Here is an 11,122-nt window from a genome sequence, read left to right as displayed (position 1 = left end):
CTTAATTAATAATCAAAAGAAACTAATGATGAATACTGAACTAGGAATTCCATATTTGGTCCTTTGCTAGATAAAATATTCCTTATCTTAATGCATCTAGGTGACAATCCAATGAATTGTGGCACTTTGTATGATTCTTGATACTAATCTTAGTTGATGCGGTTTCTTTTTTTTTTCTTTCTCTTTATTAGCTTTGAATAAATTTTAAAATGTCCTTTTAGGAAGCGATACAGATTGGAATGGCTCCCTTTAATTCAATTTTGCCTTTTTGAGCTGCTGATGTATTATTTCTGAGAGTTCTGGAGTTATTTCCCTGTAGTTCGTTCTTGTGGTAAACTCCTTTTTTTTTAGGATTGTCATCTGTTGTGGGTAAGCTCTGTCTTGGTATATTCAGTTAGCTGCTCAGAGGTAGCAAAGTCTGAGCAAGTTAAAGATCTATTTTGTGCAATTATTAAAATATTAATATTAAATTAAGTATTTATATTACAAAAATAGTTGTTATTAATTACAAACTAGTTTGTAGTCCAATGGAAATGCATGATCCCTAAAAAGAAGACTGGTTGGCAGATAGGTGATAGCTTGAGACCGGCAAATGTGCAATGTAAACATGAGTTAATCAAAGTGAGTTAATCAACTTCTGTGGAAGGTACTGTACAATATTTTTAAAATGTGTTAAATCACAAAACAGCTCCTCCGTCAGCCAAACTTGTGAAATAGCTGGGAGAAGAGAAGCAGTGAACTTACACAGAGCCATAATTAGATGATATTCCATTTTGCTGAAAGGTCAGGTCCCTGGCCTCGTGTCCCATCCCACTAAACTCCTCAAGCAGTGCAAGACAACTAGAAATCTACTCATAGTACAATCAAATCCTTGTCATTAGAGACTTCTAGTTCCTTCAGCCATGCAATGTTAAATCAGGATAGATAGTTTTTACAGCACTTGTTTCTATACTTCTGCTTAAAGGAACTCTTTTAATTGTAGAGTAAGGTTGTGAGGAAATTTGAGCCACAGCCTTAGAATCACAGAATCACAGAATCGCTGAGGTTGGAAGGGACCTCTGGAGATCATCTAGTCCAACCCCCCTGCTCAAGCAGGGTCACCTAGAGCACATTGCACAGGATTGCATCCAGGCGGCTTTTGAATATCTCCAGAGAAGAAGACTCCACAACCTCTCTGGGCAACCTGTTCCAGTGCTCTGTCACCCTCACAGTGAAGAAGTATTTCCTCATGTTCAGATGGAATTTTCTGTGTTTCAGTTTGTGCCTGTTGCCTCACATCCTGTCACTGGGCACCACTGAAAAGAGTCTGGTCCCATCCTCTTGACACCCTCCCTTCAGATACTTGTACACATTGATAAGATCTCCTCTCAGCCTTCTCTTCTCCAAGCTAAACAGGCCAAGCTCTTTCAGTCTTTCCTCACAAGAGAGATGCTCCAGTCCCCTAATCATCTTTGTGGCCCTTCGCTGGACTTGCTCCAGTAGTGCCACATCCCTCTTGTACTGGGGTGCCCAGAACTGGACGCAGTACTCTAGATGTGGCCTCAGCAGGGCTGAGTAGAGGGGGAGAATCACCTCCCTCGACCTGCTGGCAACACTCTTCCTGATGCAGCCCATGATACCATTGGCCTTCTTGGCCACAAGGGCACATTGCTGCCTCATGCTTAACTTGGTGTCCACCAGCACTCCCAGGTCCTTCTCAGCAGAGCTGCTTAGGGGCTCATTTGTTTCTACACATGCAGAGTAGTCTTCCTGAATCTGATGCAGCCAAAACCCCATAGCACCTTGGGCAATCTGAATCATTTCAGAAATGTTAATCCTAAAATGGCCCCAGACTGACAGAGATCAAAAAGGAGGTTTAGAGTTCATTCTTCTGTCAGCCACAATCACAGATAGCTCCAAGTTTCTCAGCAATGTGTGAAATCTGAATTATGTTCCCAGAGAACATCCAAACTTGACCATTTCTGCCACATGAAGGAGAGGTGCCAGAGGAGAGCTCTAGAGAATTGAGTGTGCCTTTTTAAACACAAGGAGATGAGGCAGGTGTCTGGTTCTTCTTGAAAGAGCTGCCTTTTTATCCCTGTTTCTTCCACCCTATCATGGTTGCAGTCACAGCTGATGAACATACTCTAACTCTTCCTACCAGCAGCTGCAGACGTGGATTTTTAGGATTTGAATAGCCATTTTGCTGTCCCTGGCTCTACTACTTTGGACAACTTACTCCTTTACCTATATCTAAAACTCACCCTGACTGTAGTGCCATTGAACACCCAGTCTGAACTGGTCTAATTCTCTAGCTATTTCTAGTCTGGTTGAGAAAGCAGTCAGCATCCCTCCAGGACACTTTACTCCATTGCTATTGCTGTTTCAGGCTTTTCCTGATGAGGTTCTTAATTTTATGAAAGCAGAAATTGAATGGTTTGGGTACTAACTGGCCTTAATTTCATCTGGACTAATGTTGCTTCATACCTCCCTTTTTATACCTGTCTCCACATAATTGAAATAAAAGGTCTGTGTTTATTATTGGTGTAGAACAAAGATCACCCCTTCCTCTATTCACATTGTAAAGGTTAGTCTAATGACTTCATAGCAGAAAGAGAATTTAGATAGCTGTGTGGGAAGAATTGATTCAGAGCGAGACATCTCCGTAAGCTAGAGAAAAAAAGGATTCCTCTTACCTATCCTGTATAGGATGGTTGTTTAAAGGTGTCTCACAAAGCAGGACTTCACTTCATCACACATTGTTCCTAGAAATAAATGATTGACTCACCCTGATGAATACGCTCTCACTGCAAAAAACACGTTAAAGGACTGTGAGAAACGCCCTTGTTTAGGTTGGTATGTTAACATAATATATGTTGTAAATGCATTTTTTTTAACTAGAAGGCTCTTGAGCTTCTAGCCAGACATGTCAGAGTTCAGTTTTCAAATGTGGATTTCTCTCCAGTATTGATGCCACAAATGCTGCATTTGGACATAAAAATAGCAGCTATGTTGATAAATGTGTGTATGTGCAAATGAAGATATTCATATACTTCTGTGTGGTGGGTGGAATTGGAAACCTAGATACAAAAGAGTATAAAAGAATTCAGTGTACCTAAGTACTTGTCTGAATGTTTAATGGAGAGCTTAAAATTTCCAGTAGGAACCCACTTTTTAAAATTAAGTCCTGTGTGCTGTTATCTGGCAGTCAACTACACATAGCTAAAGAGCTAAAGAAGCAGCTAAGATTTTGAAAACAGAAGAATGATGTTTATATTTTTGAGGTGTCTAATTTCAGATCATTTAAATAGGTCTGTATTTTCAAGAGTGGATCTTCATCATTTTATGAAAAATTAACCTCTGTAAAACTTCTCAGTTTGGATATCTGAAACTGAGCTATACCAAAGGATCAATTTCTTCTTGACTAGAACAAGTGCCCATAAAATCATTGTAGATAAGGCTGTATAACAATCTTGTTCAGGTAGCAATATATGTTGCAGTAACAACAAATGTTTCCAAAGCATATTTTTTTATGCTCTGATGTTCTACAGTGAATCTTGAATCTTTTTGATACTTTGTAACTAATCTGTCAATTGGATTTAAATCACTTTGTTCATATACCTTTGTTAAAAAGTATGCCAACATTCTCAAAGAGGTAAGGCTGTATCTGGACTGAAATATTTGCAGAACACTTGACTGGATTAATTATCCCACCCCATTCAACTCTGTTGACTGAGGTGAAGTAAATGGAAAACTATGCTTCTACATCTGGAATGTTTAAAAGAGCAGAGATTTAAACTCTTGAGTTTATTTGTGTTTGACCCACGCTTGGAATTTGCCACTGTAATTGAACATGTGATAGCCATGAAGTGTGCAGACTAACAAATGAAAGCTTCTGTGTATTGGCGCTACTATAAGCACTATGCTGCTTCATGGCCAAATTCTCTTTGTCAACAGAACATTTTAAAAGTTTCAACTGCAAAATTATAACAACTTTCATGTTGGAAAAATTTTAGTAAGATGCTGGTTATAGACAGCTTCATATTTCCTGGCAAGTGAGTAAAGCAGGTTGAAATATTTTTAGATGAAAAATTTTCCTCTTGGAAAATGTGGTTTTGCTGAAATAAGAACCTTCTGTGGGAAAATGTCAATTTTAATGCATATTTTTTATTTTACAATTAGGGTAATCAAAACAAAAGCCCCTTCATTTCCAGATGACAGTTTGAAACAAAGATACTTTTTATTTCAAAATAAAGATTTGAATTAAAAAAAATCAGTTCAAGATACTCAGGAACTTTTGTTCCAATCACAGGTGTTGTAATTTTCACTTTGACAATTTTATTTTGAAAATTCTCAGAGTTTTTTGCTCTACTTTTTTCATACTACAATTTTTCATTCTTCTTTGGAGTAGAAGCTAATTTCTCATGCAGTAAAATTTTGTTTTGCAACCAGATCTACAGGAGATCAATCACTGAAAAGTTTCTATAGGAATAAGGAAGTAATACTTTATAAATACATGTATATCAGTTACAGTTATCTGTCTGATCTCTTAAACTGTTTTCAAGCAGCTCACCTAGGAGAAAATGATGCCATTATCGGATGTAGAGCTCCTCTGAGTACCATTAGAAGGGGCATAACACATGGGAAGATTTTATATTTTCCTTTGACTGGGTTAGAACCACAAGAACTTCAGAAACTATCCTCAGATCTGTCACTAAAGTCCATGAGAACTAGGGACAGTTTTTCCAGGTGAGAAGGATGTAAAGAATTTACTAACACTTTACTTCTTCAAAACAACATCATCCTAAAGGATCTGTACCTGTCTATCTAATTGCCTTTTCTCAGCCCATGAAATGATATGCATGTTAGCATGTGTAATAAAAGCCCTAACATGCTGCAAAATAAAATCTAAGGAATCATCTCCCTTTGATTTCCACTCAGCTCAGTAAATAGCTTCTTCTGTTCACCATAAGACCTTCATGAGCACCCTCTCTGACATCTTCTTTTAATAACCAGTTGCCCAACAAATACTATATAAACCATGTCTGAAGTACATTGCAGATTTTTATAACTAAAGATAATGAAATGGTCTGTAAGAAATAAAGTATTCTCCAAATATAGCCTTTCCTCATATCTAGGCTTCACGACAGGGCTACCAGGATGATGGATTATTTTTTGCTCAAGTTTTAGCCTTTGATGTTTTGAGAATCTAGATGTGCTCAAGGACATGTCTCTCAAGATAATCCACCTCACATATTTTGGGAAGATTAGACAGAAGAATTTGGGAAGTCCACTAATTATGTTGTTGTTAAAGATCTTGTTTGTGGTGGTAGCAGATCAGCAGCACTGTGTCTAGGAAATAACATCTAGCAAATATCTCTCTCTTCCAGCATGGAAGTCATGCTAGGAACAGTGCCAGTAAGCCTGGAATATGCTTAGTGATGTGGAGTGCTGGATATTACTGAAAAAGAAAATAAACCTGTCTTTGTCTATGGAGGCCATACATTTTACAAGAAGTGTAACACTATAAACAGCTTGATTCCGAACAAGAATTTTCATTGCAGATGATTTGTTGCATTTTCCCCATTCTTTCCAGATTTGTTCTGAGGGGAGATTTAACAGTATCATCTAAAAAGACTGCTATTAGGCGTAAATAGCAAGGAACCTCTTCCTTAATCATCTCATAAAAAGCAACAGTTTGATTAGCCAGCATGATTTAACAGAATGAATCAGAGAGCAAGACAGTTACTTGCAGATAGAACGTGCTCTTAAGAAAGGACTTTTGTAACAGTTTGTGGGACTGAGATTAAATGTCTCATACACACATACACACACACATGCCCATGCACCCTGAATGTATCTCAAGATTCAGGATATGTTCACTGGAAACAGTCATCTTTTCCTAGGTGTTGCCAGATGGAAGTAGATAAATCCAGTTTCCTGATGGGCAAGGGGAGGAGTGTCACATAAACTTCACAGTTTACAGCACTGTGGATATCAGTGTATGACTGGGCAATAATTAGTGGAGCTGACTCTCAGTGAAAGTGTTTACACCTGGACGCAACCCTCCACAGAGTTCGGGGATGTTTTGCTGCAGTCCCATTGCAGTTAATGACAGTCTTGTGCTTTGGTACTCTGAGATTTCTTAGACTAGGATGATCAGAAGACTACTTGGGAAGAAATATTTAAGGAACAAAGACTCTGCAGGAAATGAGGTCCGCAACATCTTTTTGAGACCTTACTACTGAGCCATTTATCCATTACGACTTTGTGAGGATTTTTATGACACTGCTGGTCTACAAGAAGTGCTCAGCCACTTATCCCGTGAGGGTTCTTGAATGTGCCCCATGTACCTCTTACTCAGAGATGAGAGGAAGTAGAAACTCAAGTTTTACTTTACTTGGATGCTCTCTTCCATGTTTTCTAAGAAGTGCCAAGGTTCCAAGGGGAGAAGTTGCCTTTTTTTTTTTCTATAAATCTTAAAAATAAAGAAACCATTTATATGAATTTAACTTCACATACCAAAGAGGAGCTCTAAAGAAAGTACATAACAAACATTTTTTTCTATCGTACTGGTGACACTGTTCAACAAGCAGTTAAACCCACAAGGAAGAAAGGGAACATAATTCTCTGCCATAATGCAGTAGGCTATTATCCAATTAAAAGTAGTCTGATAAAAACACTTTTTAACATTTGCCTCATTTTTTTGCCTGTTTGTTATCCAGCCAAAGAATTTCTATCATTTTCTGAATGCAACCAAGATGTAACTAACCGTTGCCATACCAATAACTAGGAAGAAAAAGAACCTCCTCCACATAGACTACCCACACAGAGTTGATGGGCGCAGTTTGTGAAATGCCTTGGGAGTAAGATGGTGTGGTGGCTGATGGTATACACATGGCTACTGCAGTTGAATCTGGCTTTAGAGTTATATGGTGTGTGTGTGTGTGTGTGTGTATATGGTATAAACTGTGAATCACTGGGGCACTGTATCTGCTCAGGTTCCAACTCACATCTTCCACTTAAGCTGTTAACTGCTTCTCTTTCTCCCAGCCTGTTAAACTATCTGTACTATGTCAGAGCTGCTGTGGACCTGAGTCTGGTTGCTCTCTAATATAACAGCACAACTCTCGTAATCATTGCAGCAAATAAATAAACGAGTTTTTTCATATTTTCTTCACACTAAGTTGAGAAAAATGGTGCCTATGCATCATCTTCAGTTCTTTGGTGCCAACCCATTCGTAATACTTATACAGTGACACTAGATGTTAAGAGACATTTGTATACATAGTGAGAAAGATTTTGTTTATTACAAATTACACATATTTTCATTTTTAGTATGTCTGCTTAATTTGCTTTTAAGCAACATTTTTTTTCTCCTTCCTTCTATCTCTGTCTTTTTGGCTGTTAGATTATGATTACCTTGGAATAGCATTCAACTATTTCTGTATGATTGCAGCAGGCTTAGAACATCATGAAAACCAATACATACATTTCTTTAAAAAAGAAAAAAGAAAACAGTCCGAAGAAGTGTCTGAGCTACTTATTTCCCGTTTATGTTTTAAAATAATAGATAAAAGCTCTATAGTCCAGTCTGAAATCCAAGAAAACATTCAGTAGGAAAGAAAGAACAGAATAAATAGTTTTTAGTTCCTTAAATCTTTATAGACTCTCAAAGTTACTAAATTGTTTACTGCTCAGTTATTGTTGTGTTGCGATGACAATGTTGTGATATGAATTTTTGCCATGAATAAGGAGTATAGTCATTGAACATCTCAAAGTGAAAAAAATTAGGCCAGTTTAAACAGAAAAAAATCTGTGTGAAAAGAAGTGGGGATTTCTGCAAAATGAAAAGAAAAATCCTGTTCTGTTTTATTTTCATGTCAGTCCAAAAATGTTGCTTGATCTGAAATAAAATTTCATTTAGTTGTGGGCTATTTAATTAGACTGTTAACCTTTCCTTCCTTATTTTAGTCTAGTATGATCTTTTTTTTATTCTTGAAAGTGTAGAAAGCAAGGAGTTTGGCTTTTTCAAAATGAAATTTGTAGAAATGTTTTAACATTACAAAAAATTTCATTTTTTTCACCAATGTTTTTCATCAAACCCTACCCACATCTGTAGATAGCTTCTGCCATTTGTACCTCTTTCCCCCTATAAAATGCCATTAAAATTAGTAAAAACTTCATTGATCATCAAAAGCATGTATCTCCATTTTAACAGTGGACTTACACAGTTGTATACACTTAAATGTCTGCAAGATTTCCTAAATCATGTTCCACTGGAATACATGAAATCATTGTAAATTCATGTCTCATGTATTCTGTATTGAATTCAAGCTTTTATCATTCACAAGTCTGTCTTCTCACTTAAGACTATAGCAATTTTTATCCAGTGCTTTGTTAATAACAGGAACATTTTCACTTATGCTTGCTAATGAAAATGTCTTCTAAGATATTTGATAGAACAACCTCAAAAGTTTAGGATGGATCTACTCATTTACATTTCTTGGTTTCTCATTTCCTACTTGCTCTGTTTCCTTCTGTGGGAACGCAAACTGATTTGTTGCTCAAATAGCTTTAAGATAGGGCAAGTTCTGGTCCATCTTTGCAAGCTGCACACCATCTCCTATATTTGTTGAATGCCTTCTTTAGCACTTCTTTAGTGGAAAAGGATTGATTTGTATCTTATTAAAGATTTACATGTAATTGTCTGAAGAATATAGGCTACGACAAAAGGCAGTGCAGGCAAATCATGGATTTGAAGTCCAGAAGGTATCTTTTAGTATAACCTATACGACAGACTTCATAGTATTCACCCACTTAAATCTACAGTGGTTCCAGCAACTTGTGATGAAGAAAACTGCAGAAGACATTTTATGTCAGATTTAGTAGAACTTCAGCTGAAACATCTTTCCAAGTGAGCCAGAAGTTTTCATGGCAAATCTAGCAGGTTAGGTCATTTTTACTAAGGTCATGAACTTTGAAGGGTTTGTTCTTTGTGGCAGTCAGTAGCTCTGCACTTCTAGAAAATAAAAGCAGTATTTAGGTAATCGTCCAGCTCTCTTCTAAGACGTATGTGTATAGGTTCTTTTGATTTCAATGGGACTTGTGTATCCAAGGATTAAATGAGCCTGCTAATAATTAATTGTAAGGAATTTTAAGTTAACCTTAACCTGTGCTGCTGTATAATCTGTAGTTTTGTTGGAAAATTGGGTTAGATAACCTCACCTTTAATTCTACTTTCCAGTTAAAAGTCCCAGTCCAGAACCTATACTACCAGCAGATCAAGCAGTAGAAAGGCATCAGTCTTTTTTGTCACTTGATATAACAGTCACAGATAAATGCATAGCAAGTCTGTACTCCTCTGCCAAGGTTAAGGGGAAAAGGTGTTAAATGTAATTTCCCCATCTCCTCACTGATGTGGTTGCAGAACAGTCGCCTTCTCTGGTTCTCTGTAGGTAATGTAAATTTCAGCTACAGTGGAAGAGTAGACTGATTACAAACCAGCTGGCCCCAAGCATGGATCAACAGGTCGGTTCATCATCCTAAGAGTGGTCAAGAGATGAAATTTTACCTTACGGAGACAGTTTCTTCCTTGCTCCTAGGAATATGAATCTGTTATTCTTCCTTGCTAGCATCTTACTGCATCTCTGCAAGGCCTCCAAAGTTATACAGATATATATACTAGAGGCCACGAGCTAAGGGAAAACCCATCCCACATTACACTAGAATGAATGGAGACCAATGAATGCACTACCTCTTACACTATTTCCTGCACCACGGATGACTACATAATTTTTGTGTGTCTGTTCCTCTGATGTCATGTACAATTGTATAGATTGGACCACATTTTAATCCTGAACAAACTTTACATAGTTAAAAAAATATCATGTCTTTCAAGTCAACACATAAGTATTGTCCTTCAAAAATGTAAGTAAGTTTCATAAGGGGTTTGGGGTTTTGCAGGTGATCCCTCAAATTCTAGTCTTGGTGTTGTATAATGTACTTTAATACTCTTTCATACTGACTTTCCACTTACCTAATAGAAAGTTATTTAGGTTTGGGAACTTTATAGATTTTGGCACACTGAAAGAAAACCAACCTGCTTTATTAAATTCATGATTGAAGGAAATCACTGTAAGCCTAATAAGATTTATATGTTTCCATTCAATGTCAACAGGGAGTCAGATTAAATCAAGGCTGAAAGTCTCAGCTGTATACTAGCCCTTGATCAAGCTACTAATGCTTCAGTCTGAGAAATATGACAAGATGATTAGATGATTTAAATAGCCCTGTACTTTTTGAAATTGTTGATATCACTAAAGCAATTATTTTTGCAGTCAAATTATGGATTTCTTATAGTCAAATTAATAAAGTGTGGTTTGTCAAGTTTTTCAGCAAGATGGTTTAATGAAAAGAATATCTATTTTATTTCTTTTGTTTAATACAGTTACTTGTAATACAAGTTGTCTCTTACTAAAAAAAAATAATACCTGGCACTTACACAAGGCTGTCCTCAAAGCATTTTACAGAAGAGTTCTGTATGATTATCCTTTTCCACAGATGTGGAACATCTTTAATACAACATCTTTAATGCATCATCTTTAATGTTACAGTTATTGGATGACATCCTAGGACTGCAACTTCTGTGATGATCCAGAGTGACCAAGGATTCATTACCTTTCAAGGTCTTGTCCCATAAATGAAGCTAAAATACATCTAAAAATGACTCATTTAACCTGCAATGAGTATATGGAAGAATTTTCTTATACCATTTGAAAATAAAACAGCTTTAGTTGGTATGTTTTCATGAAGGAAGGTCCAAATGCAGCCCATAAAGTTCTACAAACTGAGTCTTGTCATCTTCACTTCTTTTACTAAGGTGAGGCCAATCATGGTCTTAGTATATGTTGTTACCTGTTGCATTCATGATACTTACAGTCAAGGATGGGTGTCTAAAATTTTTAAAGCCATCTGTTGGGTATAGAAAAACATTTTCTGTTCATTTTAATGGAATTAAAGGTACCTTCACTCTACTCCAATTTATGCAAAATAGGCTTTGATTTCAGGACTCTGGCAGCCTGCCAAAGCAATCCAGAGACATGAAGTGAATTCTTGGGAACCTTGTTTTCATGAGCTGCAT

The sequence above is a fragment of the Apteryx rowi genome, unplaced genomic scaffold, assembly GCF_003343035.1.
Source record: "Apteryx rowi isolate R43461 unplaced genomic scaffold, aptRow1 scaffold_147, whole genome shotgun sequence".
NCBI lineage: Eukaryota > Metazoa > Chordata > Aves > Apterygiformes > Apterygidae > Apteryx > Apteryx rowi.
Note: the sequence above shows the minus strand (reverse complement) of the source record.